The following is a 26,088-nucleotide window of genomic DNA, read 5'->3' as shown; positions in this document are numbered from 1 at the left end:
CAACCCATAAATGTTTAGCCAATTTGTTGGATGTCTAGGTCTGATAGTTTACTGTACTGCCATGTGTGTTTTCTTCCTCCAGAAACTGCAGGAGAACTGAGGACACAAAGAGAATGGGAAGCAAATGACTGTCAATTCCCTTCTCTTACTCTAACACTAATTTGAAAGATGAACCATCATGAAATAATGCTTGAATTTTACTATATATGGTAGATATTCCCAACATTTTTCAAAATGTGCCCTGGTTTTAATTAAAATGTGAAGTGTGTATAATGAAGGACTTGCTTGTCTGTCAGGAGCAACTTCCTTGTGTAACTTTCCCAACATGGACATCAAATGTCATCTGGAAAAATACTTTGTTTTTGTTCTTGCAAAGAAAATTGTCCAACTTTATTACAATTGGAAACATAATGTAGTAGTAGAGGGCAACATTACATCTGATATGCATAATTAGTTTGCAAAAAAATATAACCAGGGGACACATTTTGGATAGAATCACTTCTTCACACAATAGTTGCAGAATAATAGATCACACTGACTGATCCTTCTTGCTAAATGCTATGACAAAGTAAATGAGCATTTGTATAAAAATGCCGTAACAGTTGAAGCTTGAATTAGCGAGTCCGTAACCTTTGTTTGTGACCATAAATTACAGAGAAACCCTGCAGGCAAGAATGTAACATTAAAAAAAAAAGAAAAAAAGACAAAAGGCATTCTAAGCCAAGAGATACAACCCATTAAATACTGAAAATGCATTATATTGTGTACCTAACGTTAATCACTTAAGATCCTATAGCACAAATTGCCTCCAGCAGTTTCTAAAGTTATCTCTCAGGTTAAATGGACACCCACAGGTGGAGATTAGTCATTTAAAAGATAAAAATATAAAAACTGTTTTCAAGTACTAAAACTGTTTTAAAGTAAATTTCTCTCAATTTGAAGCTATGCATATTTTTTGCGCCATTTCTGGATGAAGGACTAATACTAGGGGCAAGCCAATTAATCTAGCAGTATACAAGGCTTTTTCCAGTTAATAATGTAAAGAATATTGGGGCAAAAAGTGTTGCTCTTTTAGATCAAATAACTTCAGCTATAAGTTCTAACAGACAGGCACCAGTAAGTTATAAAAGAAATCTACATTTTAATCACTTGTGTCCTCTTAAACACTAAAATAGTGATATGTTATCTTCAGATGTGGAATTGGCACAAAATGACAAGGACACCTGAGAGGTGTCATGTGCAGCATAAGCCCTTTTTTTATGTCACCCCAGCTAAAGAGGAATCTTAGTACTGAAAAGTCAGATTCTACAAGCCGTGAGTGCCTCCTGGCTGAATGTATTCTGTTAGCTCTGTCATTTGCTGCCTGGGTAAAAAAACAGATAATTTGGAGCTCACAGTAGGGAAGGAAGGGAGGAAGGGAGGAATTCTGCAAGGAAACTTTCTTATTTGCAGGTTTTACTAAAGACAGTGGGAGCTGTAGAGTCCAAAACTTCTGGGAAAAATAAAAAACAACAGAGGCTTGATTAAGCTCTTCCTAAGAAAGTTGGATTTCTGACTTATCTAAAAGTCTAGTTTAGTTATTGTATTAAAATTTCACAGTGGCCTGGAGTTGATTACCTTTTTCCCCTCCTTTGACACTGAGCATTTCAGTCTCTACAATCAAAATGAAGAAATTTCAGATGCTTATGACAGGCTTGGCAGAAATCTGGACTTGGCAGAAATCTGGACTTGGCAGAAATCACACCAAATAAAGAGGATACTATCACGTCTGTGAATGGTAATTGTCAAGGGGCAGAGGCACCAAGAGTAGTGTGCTTACAACCTGATGCAAAGGTCACTGCTGTACCTTTTGCAGTGTTCAGATAGTAGCATTTTGCCGAGTTACTAATGCTTTGAACAGTGTTGCTGACCTGTCCCTTAACCACCCATGTCCTATGTGCAGCAGAAAAAATGGCCCCTACTTCCATATTCCTGTTTAATGCAACACTGCAGAAAGTTAGTGTGCAGTGTCAGCACACAGCAGTTTATATGCTCATGAACAAAGATTATTTTTAGCCCCTAAGCAAAATATTTGCCTCTTGGGTCAACAGGTCTTGATATTTAGCAGGCTAGAAATAAACAACTAATGCATATTCTATCCCAGTTTCAACAATAACAAGATAAATGATAGATGAATGCAAGCTTTTGGAAGAGGAATTCAAACAGCAGTGTAATCACAGCAAGTAGCAGTGAAGAACAGAAGCATATGCTCAGTGCTTTGAAAGGCATGTGGGGTCCTCTCTCTTCTACTACTGAGACCAGTCTCCAAACTCAGGTCTCTAAAGTATGTGCTCAAGATTATGTGTTGTAAAGCTCTTCTTTTTCCTTTCCCTACTATCATTTGCAGTCCTCTACAAGTCCTGTAGAGTCCTCTTACAAGTCCTGTAATTGGCCACTTTCAGGCTGGTATGTGTACTTCAGGTGTATAGGCACATGTATGTGAAGGTGGGTAGACCAATACACAAATGACTTCTCAGAAAGGAAAGAAACAAAATAAATGAAGAGCTACAGAATCTACAGTAAGCTAAGTTTTTCCTGAGTTAAACTTGGAAGATTAGCTCATATTTTGCAGCAAAGTTCAGATCAGTCATTTTTACCAGCTATGCAAATGATACTCTCATTTTTTCTCATTTTATGAAAAGAAGGTATTATTTTCTCCATGTATACTTTTTTTTTTTTTTTTTTAACTGATCTCTCATATTTATTTTCTTCAGGTAAATGTCTACTGCATTAATATTCCAATAGGAAGAACAGCTAATAGTAGAGAGCATAAATATCTATGAAATCATTATATCTAACAAAGCAAAGACATATAATCTCCTAAAGTTGGTTTTCATAATGTGCAGAAAGCCTGGGGTTGCCCAGTCTCATAAAGCATCCAACTAATACAGTGCCTGTATAAAATTAATAGCCTCTCAACCTACTGGATTAAGAAGCTATAAAAATTCTGCAAACTGTAAAAAACATTGCATGTTTCATCACTTAAATGGAAACTTAATAATACCATTTGGTTTGGGTGACCTTGTCTTGGCAGGATCCACAAGTTGAATTAGGATGAAAACAGAGGACAGCTCACTTGTTAACATCATAAACTAAAGAGACTCAAAGCCCACTTGGATTTTCAGATGTGTATGCCAGCATACAAAATCAAACAGTGTACAGGTTTGCATGTATATAGCATATACACATCTATGTGTATTAGACAGTATAATCAGAAATTAAACTAAGAAAAATCAAACTCAAAGGGATCCTGCCACATGAAATCTCATCTACATTCAAGTTAATAAAACAAATAAACATATTTTCAAGGCTGGTATGAACTAGGAAGGTTTTTGTTCCTCAGTCCAACTTTAGGATAAAGCAGAAGCAGAGTCCTGCTCTGTTTGAAACCCCAACATTTCAAGTTCTCTGGCAAAGCAAGAGAAGCTAATTAACAAAAACCAAAGGATGACGAAGACAGATAAGCCATAAATATCTACGTATATAAGCACGCAGTAAGCAAGATAATAAAAGTTAGCCAGATTTACCGTTTTAATTATCCAAGTGGGTGGTCTACTTGGCTTTGGGGATTTTTTTTGGAAACGCCGGCAGCTGTCTTCAGGAGGACTGATCCACACGCATCCGCACCGCGGCAGCCGCCGGCTTCGGAGCGCGGAGAGCAAAGCGCTTCCCTCCGCAGCCACCGCTCCTCACGCCCGGGATGAAAAAGAAGAAAACGCGATGAGGGGAAAGAAAGGAGGCACCAGCCGGCAGGGCAAGCTTCTCTGCTCGGATGGCTGTTGGCGGGGCGGCTCCGCGCCCCTCCGCCGCCCCGTAACTTGAGCGCGTCGCGGGAGCCGCCGGGGCGGGGCGGGGCGGCCGCCGAGGGAGGGCGCCTGGATGCGGCGCGGCGATGCTCGGCGCGGTGATGCTCCACCCGCGCTGCCCGTGGCTCCCGGGTGGTGCCCCCAGCTCCCGTGCGATGTGCCATGGGGACGGATGTCCCCCTTGCCCGACCGCGCAGGGAGCAGCAAGGGTCGCTTGCGAGGGGCTGCCTTGCTCTTGTGCCACCTTCCCGGCTCCCCGAGCCGGACACGGGCTGGGAGGAGCCGCACGAGTCCTCGGGGGGCCCCTGATGTATCCTAAATTGGGTGGAAAGGCTGCTGCTTAGTCGTCTTTTAGTGTCTGCCTTGTGGGGGGAAGAAAGGGAAGGTCTGTTTCAAACACCCGACGTTTGTGGGATTTTGCATCTTATAAAGTACGTGCTCATGGATGACACTGTTAGCCTCCTCCAAAATGTTATGACCAGGCTGTGAGTTAGAGGTGCCAGGCTGCATGTAATGTGATGCAGAGCTGGGCAAGTATTATATGTGCTCAGTTCTTCTGAGAAGGCAAAAGAGCAGCTGACAGAGTCATATATCTGGACCAGGAGTTTTGATACCTTCGTGACATGCTTAGACATACCTGGGAAGTAACTGATCTGCTTTCCCTGGGCTGAGCCCCAGGCTCTTCAGCACCTGCCAACAGTTGCACACTTATTCAGTGCGTTCTCTCTTCCTTTTCTTGGCAGCCAGCACCAGGGCCTCTGCACTAAACACATCTCAGTGGTCGCTTCTAGCCCATCATCTGAGGAGCCTGGGTACCAAATGGACAACGTATTTATAAGCAGTGCTTTGAGCTCCTCTTTAGATGCTGTTTACAATTTACTTCCATGATGTATGTTTTGTCTTAGTGCAAGCATTCTGGCTGCTAGTTAGTGAATCATGGTGCTGGTTTGACTGAAAATGGGTTAATTTTCTTCATGCAGTTAGAAAGCTTTCTTTTCCATAGCTAGCATGGTTATTATTTGGACTTAGTTTGAGAACAAGAGATAACACCCCAGCACAAAGTTAAAGCTTTTAATTGCTGTTGTCTGTGAGCCAAGGACATTCTGAGCTCTCCCCACAGGTGTGAGGCATCGAGGAAGGGTGGCATAGACGGGGCAAAGCTTGACTGTCATTCAGACTGATCCATAAGAGTATTCCCTCTCATTAATATCATGCTTCATATTTAAGGAGAGCTGGGATTTTCCAGTCACTCCCTCATTTCTTGTCTGTCTTTGCTTGCTTTGTCAGAGCCAGGGGAGTTCTGCTCAGGATGTTTAGATTGGCCTTTGCCATCCTGCCATTCTGCAAAAGGCCTTTTCTGCCTTTTTCCTCTTTTATCTCTCTGGGATCAGCTTTTTGGGACCAGGTCCTGCTTCCTGGGACTGGCTGCTTGATGTGGATGGAGTTTGTGAGGAATTGCATTGAGTATATTTTATGTTCTATTTCTATTATATATATATATATATATATATATATATACTAGTAGTGTATTAGTATTTTGTTATTTTATTAAACTGTGTTTAATTCAATCCAAGTTTCTCCCTTCTGTTTCAATTCTCTCCCCTATTTGGGGGTGGGTGGAGCAGGAGGGAGAGATGGGGAGAGGGTAAGTGAGCAGCTATCATGGTTGTATTGCTATCTTGTGTTAAACCACAATTGTATATACCCTTTCCTTTAGCTCATGATGTTTGTTGTTTGCTTGGACCTCTGTTTATATGATTCTTTGGTTTTGGAGCAAATAAAAACATGTTTCAATGAAACCAGCCCTTAATACCATTGTAAACTTTTATTCCACAAAAGCTTTAAAAATCTGAAGGTACTAGAAGTTAATTTATAACCTTGGTTATTCAAAAAGGCTAAAGAAAACCTTTATGGATAGCTCTAATAACTGTCTGCATCACACAGCTACACTGTAGTTTCATCATTCTAATTCGAAGCAATCTTCCTGGATCATTTGGTACTGACCAGGTACTGAGGTGGCTGCTTAGGACTTGCCTACTACAGGATTTTTAAGTTCCAGTTTTATATGACCTGAACACGGGTTTTTCTTTTGCAGATTTTGACACTAGTGAATTGTGACTTCTCCTTAACTACCAGGCACATGTATCTCTTGCTACTGTTTGAATTAATGAATGAAGTTTTAATTATACCACACTTGACCTTAGAAACAGAAGAGGTTAAGCAAAACACTCTTGCTCTGTCCACTGGTCCTGATGAGAAAGAGTTGATTGTTTATGATTAACCTGTGTTTGCCCTACAGTTTGCATCTGTCTTCAGACTGATGGCATTACACTCAGTCTAATGGGAATTTGAAAGCACCTCTCTAGAACTGACAATTTAGCATATGATTTTTTCTGCAGTGCCCACAAACCTTGTAGAAATATTTTCTCCTAGGAAAAACTGCTCGGTTGACACTGATGCTGGCAGAAATTTTTTAGTAATTCCCAGAACAGTGTTCAAGGGCATTGGATATCACTGTGTGAGTGAGTAGTCTCTCCAGCTCCTTCTTCAATAGCTCCTTAGGACATCTTGCTTCCTCTGGTGTTTGCTTTGGGTTTGCTTACTGCTCCCTTCTTCTTTGTGTGTTCTTTTGCTTTCAAACTGTGGCTCCTCCTCAGACTGTGCTTCATGAGAGCTGCCCCATACTCAGTGTAGTGACATCTCGATCAGCTGTTGTACCTCATAGCAATATCTTTCGTGGAAAGAAAGGGCTTTGCTGCTTTGATTATAGCAGGTAGGAATTTAAATCTTATTTTTCAGAGTGATTTTTTTTTGTTGTTGTATTATTTTACATAGGAACAGTCATACTGGGTCAAGCAGAAAGTCCTTCTAAGTCCATTATCTTCTCTCTGACGAGAGCTGGCAGTGGGTACTTAGAAAAAGAATATAAGACTTGGGCAAATACAGATAAGTCCTTGTCCTGATACACCCTCTGTTCTTGTTGAAGCTTAGGCAATACAAGTTTGAAACACTAGCTACGCTTTTGTATGTAATAATCTTGAGACAAAACACTAGCTATGCTTTTGTATGTAATAAACTTGAGACATCTGTTTTATAAGAGTGTCTACAAACACTTTTTGAACATATCTATACCTTTGGTATTCACTCTATTCCTCCCAAAAGCTGTTCTGCAGCACACTGAGAAGCTAGTCGCAGCTTCTTCCTTGAGCTGAGAGTTAGTCATCAGCATCTCAGAAATTTGTTCAGAGACAATTCTGTGGGTATATCTGTGGCCAGGAGCACCCCAAGAGGAATTCCTGTCCATTTTACTATAAACTCTACACAAACTAAATCAGAAAATCTGGATCTGAACACATCAATAAGACCATGGAAGACTGGCATGAGTCACAGTCACCCTCTGCTTCAAAAAGGCCTTTCTTAGCTCTTTGTGTTTATCACCTGGTGGGGGAGAGGGGAGGCATGAGGTGTGGGTGAGTGGATACAAGAGAGAGAGAAGGGTATTAAAAAAGCAGCACTGCCCTGCAGTACATTCAGAGCCTTAAGAATAGGTGTGACTTATGGAATTACTTATTCCTGATGTGTGCCAGCTAATGGCCTCTCCAGCATCTCATCTCTCCCTCCCCAGGGCTGGTGTGGTAGACGATAGTGAGCTGGTGTGTAAAACTGGTGTGGTAGAAGAGTGGGGCAGGGAATTCTCACTTTACGTCAGTGTTTGAAATTCCAGTATACAGCCACAAAGTCCAGGTTGCTTTCCTCTTTCTGTGTTTGAAAGCTCTGCCCCACGTTAGTATGGAGTCAAAGAAGGATTTGGACTGGTTTGTAAGCCACCATCCTTCGTAAGGTCTCCTTCCTTCTTGACACTGCAGAGTTGTCCTGATTTTGTTAAAAAACAAGTTTCTCTTTTTGGTGAATTTGCCTGTCAGCTAAAGCCTTCATATTAGCTGCATTTTCCTGGAGAACCAGATACATGTTTTGGTAAACATAGCAATGGAATGTGAAGTTATTGATAGGCATGGGTGCACCTCTCGTGAGAGGGACAATGAGAAACAGGAGACCAAGAAACTGACCAACAGAATATAACATTCCATTCACGTGAATACTTCATATAAAAGTGGGAGATCACGAGGATCTTGTCCCTTTTTTTCCCTTTTGCTTATGGCCAACATTAGGAGAGGACCTTGCTAGTCGTCCCTGTGAACTGAGGCCTAGTGAGAGACTGAATCCAGCTCCGGTTGGCTGCAGAGTCCAATCCAGGACTTTGGTTGCCAGCTCTGCAGTTGCTGAGACTTTCAAGATTGGTTTTGTATATTTTGTATTATTTTCTCTATTCTTATTAGTAGCATTAGTAAAACATTTTTAATTTTTCCAACTCTCTTCTCTCTGTCCTTCTTTTCCTCCCGATCACCTGTCCTGAGTGGGAAGGGGGGAGAGGGAGGGGAAAAAGGCAGAAGGGGGGAAGGAGAGGAGGTTAACAATACATCTGCCAGGCTTTTATTGTCACCCTGCAATCAAAACCCTCCACGAGAGTACACAGGTCTGAAAGTCTGAGAGCTTTTTTGTAATGTTTAAATCTCCCTTGTGCGATAAATCAGGTGGTTAATTTGTACTGCCTGTGTGGCATTCCTTTGTTTGCAGGCTCTGTTTCTTTCTGGGATGTTTCTTTCCTGGGATGTTAAGAAGCTTTAGTTGTTCCCTGCTGCTTCATGCTTTTCCATTCACTAATGTAAATCTGGTGCCTGGGGTTTGCTGACAGATGCTTTTCCTCTCTGCCTAGATCATATCCACAGGCCTGGAGGTTAACCGGGGGGGGATGCTGCAGGTTGTTTTTTTTTCATATACTTCCTTATTTCCAGGCATAGGTTTGAGAAAAGAAAGGGTTTTGTTCTGGAAGAACATAATAGTGAAGAGTTTGGTAAAGCTCCCAATTTTGTGCTGTGGATGAACTAGGAGGTTAATGGGAAGCTACTACTCCCTTGTCCTTCCTCAGCTCAGAGTATATCTGTGCACACTTACAGAGCCACATCTTTCCACTAAACAAAGCAGGACCAGAGCAAGGACTTGAGCATGAACATATAATTGCCTCTGCTCATGGGTGTGATGGTAGCTTGTGCTAACCAGTAGCCTGAGGTGATGGCTAGAGGAAAGCACACCCCAAGGGCTGTTTCTCTTAGGCACTATAGTTATGGCAAACAGAGGTGGGGTGAATTTAAAGGTGGCTGTATATAGACACTGTCAGTGGCTTCTTTAATGTATTTTAACCATGACAATATCAGCAGAATATTTTGTAGCAGGGAGTAGTGTGTATGTCCACATGTAATAAACTGGGATCATGAGAAGAGTATTGTACCAGGTGACAACAATATCATTTATTCATTACCATGAAAAGAGTGTTTAGTTATATAGGAGAAAACAACAATACAAAAAATGTCCATTCAGTTGTGAAGAACTTTTGTAGCTTTCTCCTACGTGCAACTTCTCACGTTCAGCCTGAGTCGCCCTTTTCCCACCCCTTGTGACCTTGGGACAACCAGTAGAGTCCCCAGTGAGGGCTAAGGTGCTGGTGCCTATAAACACAGAAACTCTGTGAACCGTTTCACAACACTATTCACTCACACTACTCCCCTCATTCCCCCACCAAGAAAACCTCCACTGAGGAAACCAGTTATGTGCTCTAGAAAGATGCTAGGTGTTGTAACTTCGTATTTGCTGCTTCTGTTGTTATCTGATACCTCCTTGTGACCTTACCTCCATTGAGTTATCCTGCTGCTGCATGTGAGTTGTAAGACAGAGCGACTAAGAAAGCTCTTAATGAGGTTTTTTACGCTTGTGATGGTGATGGGCTCCACCACGCCCTTGATCAGAGCCACACCTGAACACCATGAATTTGCTTTCTTGGGGGGGTAGAGAAGAGACCCTAACCCTGTTTGTGCAGACATGACCAAAGACACCAAGCATGAGACAAAGCAGCTTAAACCGATATAAGAAATTAATATGGCAGATAGTGCTGCCAGAACAGATTTTGTCTCACTGGGTTTATGAAAGGTAAATACAAAAGTTGCTGTTCAGTCTCTAGGGCCATGCTGTCTTGGAGAAGCAGCTTCTTCCTAGCAGAGACGTTTATCAGGGCAAGATCTCAGCATTGCAGGCGATACACGGCGATACACGTGCCTTTTGATTTTTACTACTCTGCTCTTAGAAAAGCTGTAGTTGACCATCTCCCTCCATTTTAAAACCCTCTAATTTTTTGCTGTCCTTTCTGAGCAGAGCTGTCTATTGTACATATCCTAACTAGCTTGTATGGTGTGGAGACTGAATCAGCATGACACAGAGATCTGGAGCAGGCTCAGCTGAAGGACAGAACCCCATCAGAGCAGCATGAGGGGGCTAAATGGGTGGCTTTGTGGACAGAAGAGGTGAGAAGGAGCTTGCTGAACCTGCAGTGCAGCTGACAGTGTTTGGCATCAGAGCTATCTTTAGGATCTACTGCTGAGACCCAGGACAACCCAGGGGCTGATGCCTCACAGTTCTTGCCTTTTCTACTTCACTATAAATACCCTCAGATTTGGCATAAAACATGATATGCAGATGCCAGGCTAACTTCAGTTAGATGACAGGGGTTATGATGTTATTATTTACATGATGCTGTCTAGAGACTAGGGAGTGTAGCCTCATTGACTCTGCCTTGTGTAGTCGTCACAGTAATGTGCTGTGGTGAGCCCTTAATGAGGGTCAGTGGAGCAGTTCAGCAGGGGCAGTGACAGACCATCTGTGGTTTGCAAAACCAAGCACTCAGCATCTCTCAGGATCAGACTATTTGTTTGCATCCTTTAATTAATTGCATCCTCAGTTCTCCTAAAGTCTGACTATTAAGTGAGAATGAAATGTGTTACTTAGGAAAAGAGCCCACCATTTTTACTTAATGAAATGTATGTGTCTCATTGCTGTGTATCTAGACAGGAAAAGTGTGAACATGTTTATTCTCTGTAAATACTTACACTCCATATATTCAAGCCCACTTGCATCACAATGGCCACTGGATTAGCACAAGCATAACCCACAGCAGATTTAACATGGTGTATGGGACAGATTGTGGTGGAACAGATCGAGGCCAAGACTCCCTCTTGGATAAAGGAAATGCCACAACTTCTGTGGACAGAGAATGGGAAAGGAAATGTACAGCAGTGGGTAACTGAAGAACAAGAAAGAGTCTGGGACTTTGAAAAAACATGAATATTATTTCCTGATGGATGGGAAAAGGAGAATGCAATGGGAAGTCATTCGGAACAAAACCATGAAACTTATCAGAAAAAATCATTACAGAGTTTCCAGAATGTGAAAACTGAGTATGACACACAGCTGAGAGGGAGGATGAGGATGCTTCTACCCTGTTTTACAACTAGATTATGTCAGGAAGAAGCCTAATATCTCTTTCTTAAGATTTAGTAACTTCTATTCCAGTTGTCTGCTGGGGTTTTAGTGGCTTTCTTTAAGCCAACGTGTATCAATGTGTATGTTCATATAGCAAAAAGAACTAGAGAAGTTGGCAAAAACTCTGCTTTCCTCCTTCCTTCAAAAGTGAGGATGTCCTCCATACTTCATATTTTTGTAAAGTTTAGAGGCTGTGCGACACAATTATTCATCCAAGGTGATAAGTCCCTGAGATCTCAGGTGGATATGTCAGCCCCTAGTAAGTATCAAATCTGTTCTTAATTATAAAAAAGAACACAGGGTTCCTAGGGAACCTTTAGATGAGAACCACAAGAGGAATCTTGATTGTTTTCACTGCTAAATTACTGGGTAACTACATTTAACAGATCACTTCTTTAGGCATATTGTTGTCTCTGAGAGTGCATGTTTTTATCTTCTGGAAATTGTATTTTCCACTTGGCTGGTGCTGCTGTTCTGTCAGATGCTGTGATTACGCTTGCACACAAACACACAGAGGCTGCTATCAGAGCAGTGGGCAACTGGAAATAGATGAGTTTGATTAGCAAAAGGAAGAAGTGCAAATTACAGGACAAAACACTGTACAGTGTGCTTCTAGCTACAGGTAATAGTGGCTTTACTTAGTGCTTCATTGAAATATATCTGATACCTCAAGCTAAAAGTTTTGCTGTAGCAAGTAAATCAGTAATATAAACAACAAATGCAAACCTCAACTCAGTAATGAAAATAAAGAGTATATTTTTTCCCCAAAGAGAAATGTTTTGCATAAATACTGATCATGAGAACTATTGATGTCAGCAGTGCTTGTAAAGATGTGTCAATGCTGCTAAAAAACTCAGTGGCGTGACGATGACTTCTAAAAATGGAAAAAAATAGCATAATGTCTACTTAAATACATGCCAAAGTGCCAGTAACAAAATTCAGGAAAGGCCAGCATTCAGTTGAGAGAAAATGTATTTTGTTTCCCTTCAACAGGATCTGAAACAATTCTAGTTGAAAAAAAGGGAGTAGTCTCTGCTATGTTTCACTTTATTGTGCTTTCTCCTAATTTTTGCAGGCATTGTTTTCTCTATAATTTGTTGGGCTTCTGTTTGTTTATTTGGTGTTTTTTTTCCTGCTATGTTGTGTCATTTCTGTATTTCTCTGTCCCTATTGTACATCATCTTTTTTGTTTGTTTGTTTCTATTTGTTTCTTGATTTCCTTTTTTTTTTTTTTTTTTTTTAAATTTTAGTGATTTCTATGGAAGTTGCATTTGGAAGCCTTGACCAAAGATGGAGTGTCCATTGCATAAGGACTACAGCTAATAGTGGGAGGCAACAATCTCCTCTTCCAATCTAAATAAATAAAACAGCAAAAGGTCATAAAAGAGAATAAAACCACTGTCAGATAAGGCTTTCTTACCTCTTGAAGCTCATTCATATATACGTACAAAATTTTGCTATTTTTTTTAGCAGGAAAGTTCAAGCAACAAAAAATAAATAGAATTTAAAAATATATAATGTACCATATCAGCTGAGGACAGGAAAGCTGTGAAGAATAGAGGAAAGGAAATTCCCACCTACTTAAAATGAAGAAGCACTTCCCTTCCATATCATCAGTACTTAAGAAGCTGTGGCTTTGCTCTCTCCAATTCATACAGAGACATTTCAAAATCCTTGGGAATGAGCACATGTAAGCAACATTAACTGCAAATGGTAAACTATGTCCCATAACTCATTCTGATGTTACAACAGTCTTTTCCTTTGGATATCTTAAGAGCATTTTGTTTGGTCTTCTGCCTAGAAGGCCCAGAGCTTCATTCACTGCTAAAAGTCTACCAGAGTTATTTTCATAAAAAAACAACTTTGTTCTTTGTCCTAGGCTGTTGTCTCAGTAAATGTACTGATTTTGGATTTTGTTCTTATTCAGATTTGTTGAAGATTTACTGAAGTCTGTGGGGATAAGTAGTTTTCACTGAGAAGAAGAGTCTTTCGTCATCTTGGAGATATTTTCAAAACTACTGAGAACTTGGTGAAGTATCTGCCTTCTCCCTGATGTAAAAAAAGAAAAAAAATAAAAGGCAGGTCTAACAATCTAAAGCTTATGAGTAGTTGGATCTGTTTTCTGCAGAATATCTACATAATCTTACTCAAAATGCACTTAAGATGCATGCTGGAGAAGGAGCAGAAAAAGAACCAAAGAGTAGAGGAGCAATAGCTAAAGGAAAGGGTGCCTTCCATGGTGGCTGAATGGTGGGTATGCACCTGTCTTGGTGCTGTAAAGTCCAGCATTCCTTGCTCTAAGTCCTTTTTTACACTTCTCGTGGACACTTGGGCTGATTTTGACTAAATGAGACCAACACAACTTTTTCCATAGCTAGATCAATATATCCCGCTGCTTGCTTCCACCAAGTGCTGACTTCCACTAAAACAGCAACGTTTCTTGAAAAAAAATCCTCCTCCTCTTCCCTTGCCCTCCTTATTCAGAAAGTTATAGATGAATTTTTAACCCAGCTTGCCACTAAATAGCTGCTGCTGCTGGTTCTCTTAAACAAACCTTTGTGTGTGGTTCTGACTGACTAAAATGTAAACAGACTACACAAGAGAGATAACATTTAAGTTAAAATTATTAGTGTTTGCTCAGACATCTCTGATTCTTTCTGTTTTCTGCTGCTTAATCAAAGCATTATTTGTAAAATTCATTTGGAAAATGAGAAGCCCAGGGACATATTTACTGTAAAGTTTTGGAATCTTTCATTATTAAACAACTTGACTGATTGAGTTGTTCTTAAACAGACTGAGCTCAGGTGAGGATGTGGAAGAAAAGAAGAGACAAATATTCTAATGGCTTGTAAATAAATTCATCTTCCCATGACAGTGTTTGCTTTTAAAGATCCCATTCTCTGAAATAGCCTCTTGCATCATTAATGAATAGTGTATAGCTGGCTGAATGTTCACCCTCTTCTGTGTAAAAACTTGATGGATAAGCTTTGAATACAGACTATGGAATTAATGTGTTTGAGATTGTATAAATCCCTGTTTTCTCAAAAGCATCTTTGTCACCAAGGTACATCTCTGAAAATATGTAACTCTTAACTTTTTTTTTTTTCCCCAATTTCTTGGCTTGTAAAAATGTAAGTAATATTTTAGGACTCCTAACAATTTATCTATATATTTTCCTCTGTGCCTGAATAAGCATACTCTTTTACTGACAGCTCTGCTTTTACCTTGAAAATCTTTAGCTGTGCATCCAAGTGTTTCCCAATAGATAACAACCTCTCTTAAGTTTTCTGCCTTCCATTTCCCATGTGTCCTTCCCTCTTTTTTGAGAGATGACAGGCTCCCTCTGTCACCATGGAGTTTTGAATGTTTTTCTTTCATATATCTCTTTTCTATCTCGCAAACCCTTGCATGCATCCGAGGGCATTAAACCTTCACCTGCTCCCTCATATAGAAAAATACCTTCTAAGGTGTGCTCCTTGCTATAATTTCTGTATTGTGGGTGCGTTTTGTTTTCTCAGGCTCCATTCCACTGCACCACCTCTAATAAAACCTTTGGTCTTAACTTTTAGTATCAACTTTCAATATCATTTTCCTACACCTATGAGCAGCTCTTGTTTCCTACTCCTGTTTTGTCTTATAATAGCCTAGAATATTTAGGAGGAATAGCAAAATATGATTAGGAGATCTGTCACATCCAAAATCCTAAGATTTCTTTGATACAGGAGTGACCAGTGGCTCATTAGTTTGTTCCTGACATCATCCATGTAAAGCTGAGCTACTGCTTTCTTAGGCCTTTAACCATTGTCTGCTTGCTGTTACTTTTCTGAAACTATCTTTGCAAAGAATGAAGGAAGTCTTAGGTGAAAACCAAGATTCCTCTTAAGTGTATTTTCCTATCTGCTAAAAGACTTGCAGTTTGGTTTCCTGAACTTTTACATGCACATAAGAACATGGGAATTCCATTCACCAATCTGAGGGAAGGTTTTTATGAGGGAAAGCATTTGCAGTTAATAATAAAACACATTCCAACCTTTAAATACATTATTTTGAGTTTATAAATGAAACAACAGGTCTGCTTTGCAGACTAGGAGAAACTTGAGGCTAGAGAGCCAACTGGCTTTGTTTGCCATCAGATCCATCTGAAAAATAACCAGGTGATTTCTATAACGGGATGGAAACAAAGCAGGTGAGTTTGGTTGTTTGAAGGAGGTGGAAGGGCTGAAGTGCCTGCAGCAATCAGGTGGGTGGCTGTGCTCTCTGCTTCAGCAACAGGATGTCCTGAAAAGCAAACCTCAGCTGCAACTTCAGTCCTTCTGAACAAGATGTTATCTTGCTTTGGTGCTTTGCAGCTGAAGGTTTAGCTATTGAAAGAGAAGATAGGAGTCTGAGGCTTGGCACCTAAAGTGACAGTGTTTAAGCTGTAGGCAAAGGCTTTGGCCTGTTGGATGCCAGGGAAAAGGCACATACAGCTGAGTTCACAGTGTTTCTCTCCTGTTACCTGTCACAGATAAGTCAAGGTAAGATGGCTTATGGCTAATATGTTTCCATTTTGCTCAGGTTATGTGCAGAGGAAGGTACTACCTGGCTCCCACTTCTACAGGGGTTGCCTTGTAGTGTATGAGCTCCAGCCTCACCCTGGGCTGCTGCAGGGGTCTTTCAAGGGAAACTGTAGGTGCTCTGGGGTCTTAGCTTTGTTAGTCATCTCCATGTCACTGTTGCTTGACTCTCAAGACTGTTTTAAGAAACAATTTAAAGATGTTTTTGATGCATGTTGTGAATGTTGTACCTAATAGTGAGGAAGCTCAAGATGTGCAGTACCCGGCTTCTTTGTTAAGATCCTGTTGTTAGTGGGTGGTGTGGCTTCTACCGGAAGAGTTTGTGACCATAATGTAGGGGGGGATGAGTCCCACTGTTCTGCCAAATTTAAGCTTCATCTGAACATGCTTTTGAGAATTTAAATTTATATTTTGCTATTAACCTTAAGATAAATGTTTGGAATTAATGTAGTCAAATGCTTTGATGCTCTGAAAAGCCTTAACCCTATTTTAATGATTAGCATATGCATTTTTCTTCCTCTTTTTCAGTATATTAGCCTGAATAAATCCTGGGGTGGAGGGAAGGGGGTGTGAATGGGTTGAACTTTTTTTTTTTTTCCTAATGAAATGGCAAAATACTCTATACAGGACTTTGAGGCCAGACAGAGTTTGGGAAAGAGTACTTGGTTCCTTTTCTGTATAATCAGTTGTTCATAAAGATACAGAAAGGTTTAGAATACTGCTGAAGTTGTAAAAATGCTGGTACTACCCTATTTCCGTGCTGTCCTTTTATGGTAACTCTTTCCAATGTAAAGTTAAAAAAAAAAAAAATAAAATAATCAGAGTGGCACCTGAGGTATTGCTGAGAGATGGTACCTGAGATATTTCTGTTTTTTAAAACAGTTTTTCTAGTGTCTGTCTGAGTCTTCCTGCTCTCCAAGTGTTTAAAACTGACTTTCTTTTACACTTTCTTGAAGAATTTGAAAATACAGATTTTTAGAATGTGCTGTTTATAATATTTTGATGATGATCCATGTCATGGTTGAGATGGACAAATGACATAGACCAAGATCTTCCAGGATGAAGGTAGTAGATGCCGTTTATTGCCACAAGTGCATTTTTATACAGTTTTACCAATTAATGTGTCTCTTCACTTTTGTTTACAAGTTACAGCAGTAACATCTCATTGGTTAATTTTGCTATCATCAATGTTACTCTTCTACTCCCTTCTCTCTCACGGGTACATCCTTAACATGTCCAGATACCCCTTTACTCCCATCTTTGTCATGGGTAGGCCTTCATATCTTCAAGGCTAATTTCTGTTCCCATGCCCTCCATCAGGGAATTCACGGACCCAACATAGTCCCACAGATCCAGCATATTTTTAAATAAAGAAGAACATTTATTTCTGCTGCATATTAATCTAAAATGCTGCAAGTTCTGCAGAAGAAAAAAGAAGTGCATTAATCATTGTATCTGTGAACTCTGGACAATGGAAGTTATTTGTTGACAGTGGAGGTAGTGATATGCAAAATATCTTCAGGATTTGTTCCTTTGACTTTGTGAGTTCTTATAGCAAATACTGAGTAACTATTTTACAGTCATATGTATCAGACCTTAATATTTTATCCAAAAATTTTTGCAGTGTGGATGATGGTATCATACCTGAAGCTACAATTAGAAATAAAAATTAGTTGGGATAAAAGCCTGCATTTGCTTTAAGGAAAGGTCAAAAGAGAATGTCCAGAGATGATTGTAAATATGCTTGTTTACAAGTTAGTTACTGTCGTGCTGTTGTTTACTAAACGCCTTTTCTTGAAAGGTGGGAACAGGGTGTTGAGAATAGAGTGTTCTGCTTTGACTAGATTTAAGTGAGTCAGCTACTTAATGCCTTCACAGCAATAATATAACTGCCTGATGATTGTTTGCAATTTTTTTTTCTTTACTCATTCTAGATGAAAAGTGTTTTGCAGGAATAAAACTTGCTAGAATGGTGGCTAAAATTCTAATGTTCAAGAGTAGTTTTATTTCAAAATGTACAGGTAAATGGAAAGTGTGTAATGGAAGTTAGTGTATTCATAATTCAATACCTGTTTCTGATGTACTAGAGATTGTTGTGTGGTGTGTTTTGTGGTTTTTTTCTTTTTTTGTTTTGTTTTTCCTTCCCCAAAGCTTTCTGTGATGTCTAGAAATAGAAAAGTGACTTTTTCAGTACAATGTAGGGCTGAACATACTAACTGTACCTCTGTAAATCTTTGTTGATGAATAGTTTTTATACCCCAATAAAATAGAATGCATTTTTTCTAATTTGTTCTGTGTGCATTGTTGGAAATAACTCCTACTACACCACCCCTCAAAAGAGTGAAAAATGATTCCTTGTAAATGCTTTTCACTGAACAAATGGTTGGATATGTTACAACACTTGTTTTAAGCACTTGTCTAAGAATATGCAATGCTAATAGCCTTTTTCTAACAAAAGCTTAATCAATAAACATTAACTGGGAAATTAGGGAATGCAAGTTTTTTTTTTTTCTTTTATTATCTATCACTAAATAGCATTTTCAAGTTTGATGAACAGTTTACCTTCTAAATTTCAAATCCTGTGTAGCCTGACTTATTTTTTTTTTCTTCTTCAAAATAGCTTATGTCAACATCATAGTCCATTTTTTTTGCTGCTATGCTGATATAGCAGATAATACATTTTTTCTGGACGTACAGGGCATAGTATATACAAATGTCTTATTTATAAGTAGCAGAATTTGCATGCTTACTTTCCTCTTGTGAATGTAAAAACAAAAAGTTGCTGTTGGACTTTTGCTCGAGCCTGCAACATTACACACAAATCTTTAGAGACTAAGAAATTTGCCAAGCTTTTCTAAATATTTGGAAATGGTCTTACACTTTTTGCTGTTATCTATAAATCCTGATGTTGTGTGTATGTATCCATCACCCTGTGTACAGTATTTAGTGTACTGTTACAACTTGCCTTCATGCCAAGATCTTTCTGTACTTAAAATGGTCAATGCTTCTTTTTGTGTTACAAGTAAGAGTCAAGATGCTTTTGCTCTAAATCCAGTGCTATCATTCCTCCAAGCTCAAGCTAAGATGGGAGCTTAGGAGCTGCACGAGGAGTGTTTTGGGATTGATATGTTGTCAGAAACTGAAAAGTGTGGAGACAGTTTCACAGCTGTGGTGCATAGGGCGCCTCTGGGAGGCTGTAGTGCCAGACCCTGCACAGGTCCCCTGTGCACAACATCGTTACCTGTATTTGAGGCGTTGGCAGAACCTAGTGACTTCTTGAATGCTTTTTTTACACTAGTCTCAGAAAAATTATAATTCTTCTCTGCAAAATTTGCTCCAGTCGGGACCCCTGATACCTGCCTAGTTCTTATTAGTCTTGGTGCCTGGTGAGAGGAGTGACTGTCCAACCTATAGAAAAGCAGCTCAGCCCTTCAGAGCAGCTGCTCTCCTCTTCTGTGAGGATTACTGTAATACCCAGAGACCACAAACTGAATATGAATGTTTACGTGAAAATTAACTTCTCTGGTTTCTCTTGTCCTGTGGAAAAGCTGGAAGTAATTTGATTTCCAGAGAAGTGCCCTACCGCCCCTAGGTAGCTGTTCAGGTGGAGGAATTTATCATGTGATGTGACCTAGAGTAAATGTGAAGAGATCAGCTGAACCTGCCTGATTTGGAGAGGAAAGGATTTTTGCTGACAGTTTGGGTACAGATGGCAGTTATGGTTTACACAGTTGATCTTTACCCTAATGTTCTCCTGGAGTTCTTGTCCAGAGTAATAACCAGTAATTAAATAGAGCTTGCGTTTTTATTTTTATTTTTTTCCTCCAGGGTATGTATAATCTTACTTCCAGTTCAGGAACCCTGATACATCTGAAGTTACTTACAGGCAACTTTAAGGAAAAGTAAAGAAAGCACTAGGCATGGTGCAACTTTTGGACAACAGTTATGATTATTTTGAAGCACTATGGAAGTCTTTTGATGCTGTAAATTTTTTTACTTCCAGGAGCAACACAATTTTTATGTGTGGTTGTTATCTTATTAACTATTTGAATCACTTAGCAGTTAATGCTGTGTAAAAACAAAGATAACATCTAGCTTGAAAAAATATACAGGGAAATTGTAACCAAAATGAAGCAACTTAAAATAAACATGGGACTTACTTTCACAGACTGGAGACATCTCTTCCTTCTATACAAATCTGGTCCCTTGTGTTGCGTACTGTTGTTAGCTTTCATCTGCACATGCTTTAAAGTGTTCTAAGTAGTCTTTAAGAAATATGCAGCTATGGTTTGGCCATAACTTGAGAGTAAATAGCAATAACTACAAGATACAGGTTTTGTTTCCCTTTTAAATATCTGAGATAGTGTTTTGGGAATTAATTCTCACCGTCTAATTTTTGGACTTCAAAGGGTTTTTAAGAAACAAACAAACAAAACCTTTAAACAATGTTGACAACTGCTACGTGGAATATTTCCATTTTCTAATACAGTAGTCTAAATGGATATCTTTATGTTCCCTCTTCCAGGAAGAATAAGACATTTATAAACAGGGAATATTCTCCTGATTTTGCAGGTAGCTAAGATAACACTGCCATAAACTAAAGAAACAGGGGGAACGATCATCCCAGATCACAAGTATGCTTTCCACAAGAGTTTAAATGAAGCAAAAAAAAAATCATCTTTAGAAGATGACAGGTTAGAGAAATTTTAATTAAAAAAAAAAAATCTGTATATATATACTGGGTAAAATTCCAGGTTAATTCCTGAGTAATCAGCAGTTTGTTTGAGATACCTGATAAGTATTTTAACCTCTAGATACTTTACCCAGTTGAAGGGATAAGCTGTACCAGAAAAACAGTTTTTTTTCTGGAGACTGTTGTGCCAAGACCTGTCTAGGAGTCTGGATAGGAACAGAGAAAATGAATTGTCAACCTGATACTGCACTTTTCTGCTTAATTAAATAAATACTCAGACTGTGAGGAATTATTCACCTGTTTGCTTTTAGTTTTGGGTTTGCTTTTTTTTTTTTTTCCTTCTTTTTTTCCATTAGATTGGGAAGTTTAACTTAGACATCAGTATTATCTGCATGGTGTGTGTTTTGTATGAAGGAGAAGAGGGAATTGAAGTGTACGATTCAGTTACATGACACCAGCTCCAATGCCAGGGTTTGGTGCTGTGATGCAGGAGCAGTTAAACTAATCATTTTGAAGAGGCAGCATTGCTTTTATTTTAGTGGTTGTATGGTTTTAGAAGCCTGCAGATAATCAAAAGGCAGTTAGAGGTGGTGTACCATTTTCCTTTGGATGATAACTGTGCTGTGTTTCCTAGGACAAAAGCCTCAGTGAATCTCAAGCTGTGGTCCAGTATATCATCTGCTGCAGTAGCACGGTCCTGAGGAGAGGGATTAAAGGATACTTCAGATAGGGCAGGGCAAGGGCAATGCCTTGGAGAGGAGCTTTGGCAGGAAAGATTGCTCTAGCTGTTTTCCTACCAAATAATATTGTTCTTGGCTGCCTTGTAACTTTCATTGGGCAGGTATTTTATTATTTTGTTTGTTTGTGTGCGTGAGAGGCTTTGCAGTATTTGAGTAATAAAATTGTTTTAATCTTTGCTCCTTTGCCATGTATGTGGTTCTTCTAGAGATGTGCAAGGTCCCATAAAATCAAGGATGGTATTGGCAGAAATTGCACATTGCTAAAATGCAGTCAACCTCTACTGTGACCAAAATCCCCACTTATAAATGCACACCGTCCCTTTAGCTTGTGAACTATCCTGTTTGCTGAACAAACACTTCTGCTTTGTTCTCAGTCCCTCTGTAGATTACATTTGCCTGCAATATAATAGTCACCTGGGGAAAGGGGATACATATTGAGATTGTGGGGTTTTTTTTACTTCTTTCATGTAATAATAAAATATGGCTTGCAGTATGCTACATATCTGATTGCTTTGAAAGGAGGGAAGACTCCCTCCTTTAGTGAGAGAGATGCCATTTAGTATAGAGATGTTTATGATAAACCAGAGAAATACTGCACTCCAGGGCAATTTTATGTTTTTGTCTATTTTTGGAATATAGATATTTCTAGCAAAAACAACTTTTCATACTATATGGGAAGGGAAATTATGGCAAGAATTTAGCTGCTTCCTTCTCCTGAGATTAAGAGCTTCAAGAGTAAAAAGAGGCAAAACTCTAGGGGGGAAAAAGGTAAAACAGATGCTTGTAGAATGATGACTTGGAGCCTTAAAATGAAAGAATTTGGACTATGAACTCTAGTAACAGCGGTGTTGCTGTGCTAGTACCATAGAGGCTGGAGCCAAGAAAGCATATTTTCTACAATGACTGGGAACAATTAGCAGGTTTTTCCTCTTCTGTATTCAAATTTAATTAGTTACAATGAAATACATCTTAGACTCCAGCTGGTATCTCCAGCATCCATTTACAACAAGTAGTTGTCACTCCTGTTCTTTATCAAGCACCATTCCTCTTTCAGTGTAATAGTCTCTGTATTCAGCTTCACAGCACCACACGTAAGGATATCACAGAGGTAGCTCAGCATCATGCCCTTTCAATCTGACTGTTTTATTATTAAAAAGTTAATTTATTTGGGTTAGCAGTGGAAGGAAAACAACAACAGAAAATGTATCAGTGTGTGAGGAGATTGGGAAGTTCATAGTAGCTGAAGGCAGATTTACCACTTTAATGATATTTTATGGTGTGCTCCTGAATATGCATCAACAGGTTGTAAATCCAAAGGGAGGATTTGCACAAGGTCTGAAATGCTTTCAGTGTTCCAGGGCAATTTCAAGCTGTGACAAATCAGCATAAATACTGCAGTCAGTGTTTTGCTCATCTCTCTAGCATTCAATCACTTTTAAAACAGACTTAAAAGGAACAATGCTGTGAAACTCGTCTTAACTGACCACTAGGGACAGTGACAAAAAGGAGGATATATAATTGTAACAGATGTTTTGAAATTATCTGCAATGCTTTATGGAAAATACTTATTTTTTTACAAAAGTGACTTCCTGCATAATTCTTAAGGTATTGGAATATCAGTTATGGAAATAAAGGCCTGGTTTTCCACCCACTACAAAAACTTACCAAGCAGCAGTGATATCACAGTGACCCCTTTCTTTTACTGAGGTCTGCTGGCTATGTGAGAATGCAAGTTCACAGTTACTGCTATTTTGAAACAATGAAAATCTCTTAGGTGCTAGTTCAGACAGGACATAATTAGGAAAAAAGCCATCTTGGGTCCTGGATAAAATTTCTAGTTGTAATCAGGAAGGGAGGAAAACCTGCAATAGGAAATGGCTGATTCCTATTGTGAGGCTTTGTTGAGGTCAGTTAAACCTGTTGCACATCCTCTCAATCATATCATAGAATAGTTTGGGTTGGATGGGACCTCCAAAGGTCATCTAGTCCAATCCCTATACAAGGAGCATGGATGTGAGTATTGGCAAACTCCACACAAGCTCTGAATGCAGGAAAAGTTACGTGATTGTGTAGAGTCCTTCATCCTCATCTTCCTTCAACTCAGACCTGCATCTATTCCTGTTCAGTGTCTCAGATCTAAATAATCTAACTGCATCAAATAACATACAATGCAGTGCACATACAATGTCTGAATACATTAGGATGTTGAAAACTACATCATCAGAGTGACACAGTAGATTGATGATGGTCATCCTTCTTGCTGTTGAATGTATTGAGCAGTTTGATCTAGCTTTGTGTTGTTAAGAAGATTCAAGCCTTCAGTTACTATTTTGGGATAGTTAATTGCTAGTCAGTTACTGAAAGTTTGAAGCATGCTGTTTCTGGAGACACCAGATTTTCTTGTGCCCTGTAGCAGAGGGGACACTGCCCTCTCTGTTGGGCTGTGTGAGCACGCATGCCTCTTTGCAAGGGCACAATGTGATGAATTAACAGCCACCTTCCCTGGTGCTCTGTGAGGAAACTAGGAACAGGGAGGGAGGGATCAGTGCAATGGCCAAGATAAATCATGCATAAGGGGGAGAGAAGAGCGCTCTATAAATGAGATTTTAAACAAGACCATAATGTATGCCAGCAGACAGAACACTTTTTTTGTATCTTTTGAATGTGCATGGCAGCCATGAAAAACATCTCCCAAACCTTTTTCATCAGCAAATTACTGAATGCATCATGTCAGTTTTGTCTCTGAACCTCATAGTTAGATGTTGCAGTAACCAGCTAATTCTTCTGCATGTTTTTCATTTGCATGTTTCTGACCACATCTGTCATACCACCCTTGTTCTGAAGCATCTGTAGTACCTTGTGTTTCTCATGGAGTGGGCTCTGCACACAGGAATGTGCTTTCTGTGAACTTGCTAAATTCCTTGCAATGTGTGTGCATGTGCATGCACACATATGCCTGAACACACACTCAACTATAGATTTAATATGAACCTGTTGGTTTAGCTATGAAAACCTGATCTGTTCAGTATTTTGGATGTCTAGATGTGAAATCTATCATGCGGGGATGTATCTGCTTCTAAACAGAAATTAAGTCACACTGCCTTAATAAAATCACAATACAGAGAAATTTGAGATTGTGCAATCCATTTTTCAAATCAAAACAAGGTCACTAGGTGACAGTCACAGTGGCTGAAAGAGCGACCACTGCTTCTCGTATATCAGCTGTGAAATAGTCTGGCATCATTAATTCTAGAACCAAGCAAATGCAAATGTTTGCACGGGCTTTTGGGTTTTCCTCCTTAGAATATCCAAAGACCACACAACTTCTTGAGGGCTGACTGCTAGTGATGTTGCTCATTAGTTTAAGGACAAAGAGTTTTGTTGTTTCCGGGCAGTGCCCATATTGGAGACAGGAAGAATCTTGGCATGAAATTGTTCATTCTTGTCGTCTTATGAAATGCTGATGTTTGTGCTGGATGATTCAAGAAGTGCTGGTATGTCTCACCATTGTATACCACCCATTTCAACAACTGTGTGTTGCTTTTGCTTTGAGCACAAGCAGGTTTTCAGTAGGACAAATGGAGATAAATGTTTTTATAAGTTCGCCTGAACTCTGCATTTTCAGTGAAATCTGAATTTGTAAGCTCATGGAAATTTAGGTAGGAGAATAAGCAGCTGTGTAAAGTGGAGAAAAAATGGACTTAACTGCTTGGGGGTGTTGATTAAAAATTAAAGCAAGCTTCTGGAAGCCAAAGCAGCTCAAGGTCAACAAGCAACTCTGCATGCTCTTTTTTCTTAAGTTTTCAGGTCAAGGATAAAAAAAAAAATCTTGAGCTTTCAGCTTCCTCAAAGTTCAGATTGTGACTTAAGCTGCTGAACAGTATGGTTCATGTTAAAAATATTTATTTCTTGTGCTGATGTAAAATCAGGCTATTTGTCACTTTTTGTGAGAAAGATTGAACAGCAATTTTACAAGCTTTAGTTAATGCTAGTTTAGATCAGTATTTTGAGACTGTCATTCACAGCAGGAGGCTCCAGTGAAACAGAGTAGCTCCAGATTAGTTATGTATATTGTAATTCCAGTTAAGTCAGAGGATTTAGTTAGCTGAGAAAGTACATTGCTTTATACCACCTTTTTAGGTCCCACCAAGACTTCCTGTAAAAATCAAACAGATGTTTTCATATATATGGGTGGTTAGACTGGCTCAAAATTTTGCTGTTCATCAATTTCTATGCATGATGTAGTAGCTTTAATGGTTTTTAGGCTGCATTAGAATAGCTGAGGCTTTTTTTTTTTTTTGTGGAAATGATAAAAGATGCCTATAGATCCGTGATGTTGCATGGATATAGCACATACTGAAATATCACTTATATGAATAAATTCAGCCAGACATTTAAAACTATATGGTTCTTTTCTTGATACTGCAAGTTTCTGAACATGGAAAATTTAATGTCTCAGCTGTTTTGGAGATCTTTTACTGAAACTCTTTAGACTCTCGATTGCAAGATAAATATAATAATTTTTAGTTGTCTTCTGCCTTCCTTCTTGACATGGCCGCCTTTGAATGTTTCCTAAGGCATTTATTTCTTCATTAGCCCCAGGGGTGTATGAGTGCAGGGAGGGAGGGGAAAGATGGCACTGACAAGTCCTCACTGGTGAGAACCTAATAATTAGGATTTGATGTTGGTAGAGCTGTTTTTCTAGATGCTTGGTGACTGCAGCCTAATTAGCATGAATAAAAATGTTGTTTTCAGCTACGTGTACAAGTGCAGTGAGCTGCAGTCTTGGCCCTGAGCAAAAATATCATCGAGTCACTTTGGAGATT

At 39.4% G+C, this 26,088-nt stretch overlaps 1 protein-coding gene and 1 long non-coding RNA gene across 11 annotated transcripts in view; one reads left to right on the top strand and one right to left on the bottom strand.

The window, feature by feature from the left end:
* The window catches only part of HTR1F (5-hydroxytryptamine receptor 1F), a 169,260-nt gene extending 163,591 nt beyond the window's left edge, over positions 1-5,669 (bottom strand). For 3 of the 5 annotated variants that reach the window (XM_065065028.1, XM_021299646.2, XM_021299642.2), the window contains exon 1: positions 3,567-4,129. The gene's annotated coding sequence lies outside the window, so the exon portion shown is untranslated. Of the gene's footprint in view, positions 1-3,566 lie in introns of all 5 variants that reach the window. The other 2 variants (XR_010473058.1, XM_005511428.3) reach the window with 2 other exon arrangements.
* Positions 5,670-15,235: 9,566 nt separating this feature from the next.
* LOC135579599 (uncharacterized) overlaps positions 15,236-26,088 on the top strand; it is a 90,212-nt gene continuing 79,359 nt past the window's right edge. For all 6 annotated transcript variants that reach the window (XR_010473053.1, XR_010473047.1, XR_010473051.1 and 3 more), the window contains exon 1: positions 15,236-15,790. This is a non-coding gene — a long non-coding RNA (uncharacterized LOC135579599). The remainder of the gene's footprint in view (positions 15,791-26,088) is intronic.

The sequence above is a fragment of the Columba livia genome, chromosome 1, assembly GCF_036013475.1.
Source record: "Columba livia isolate bColLiv1 breed racing homer chromosome 1, bColLiv1.pat.W.v2, whole genome shotgun sequence".
NCBI lineage: Eukaryota > Metazoa > Chordata > Aves > Columbiformes > Columbidae > Columba > Columba livia.
The sequence above is the reverse complement of the archived record's forward strand: the minus strand, read 5'-3'. Positions and strand labels throughout refer to the sequence as shown.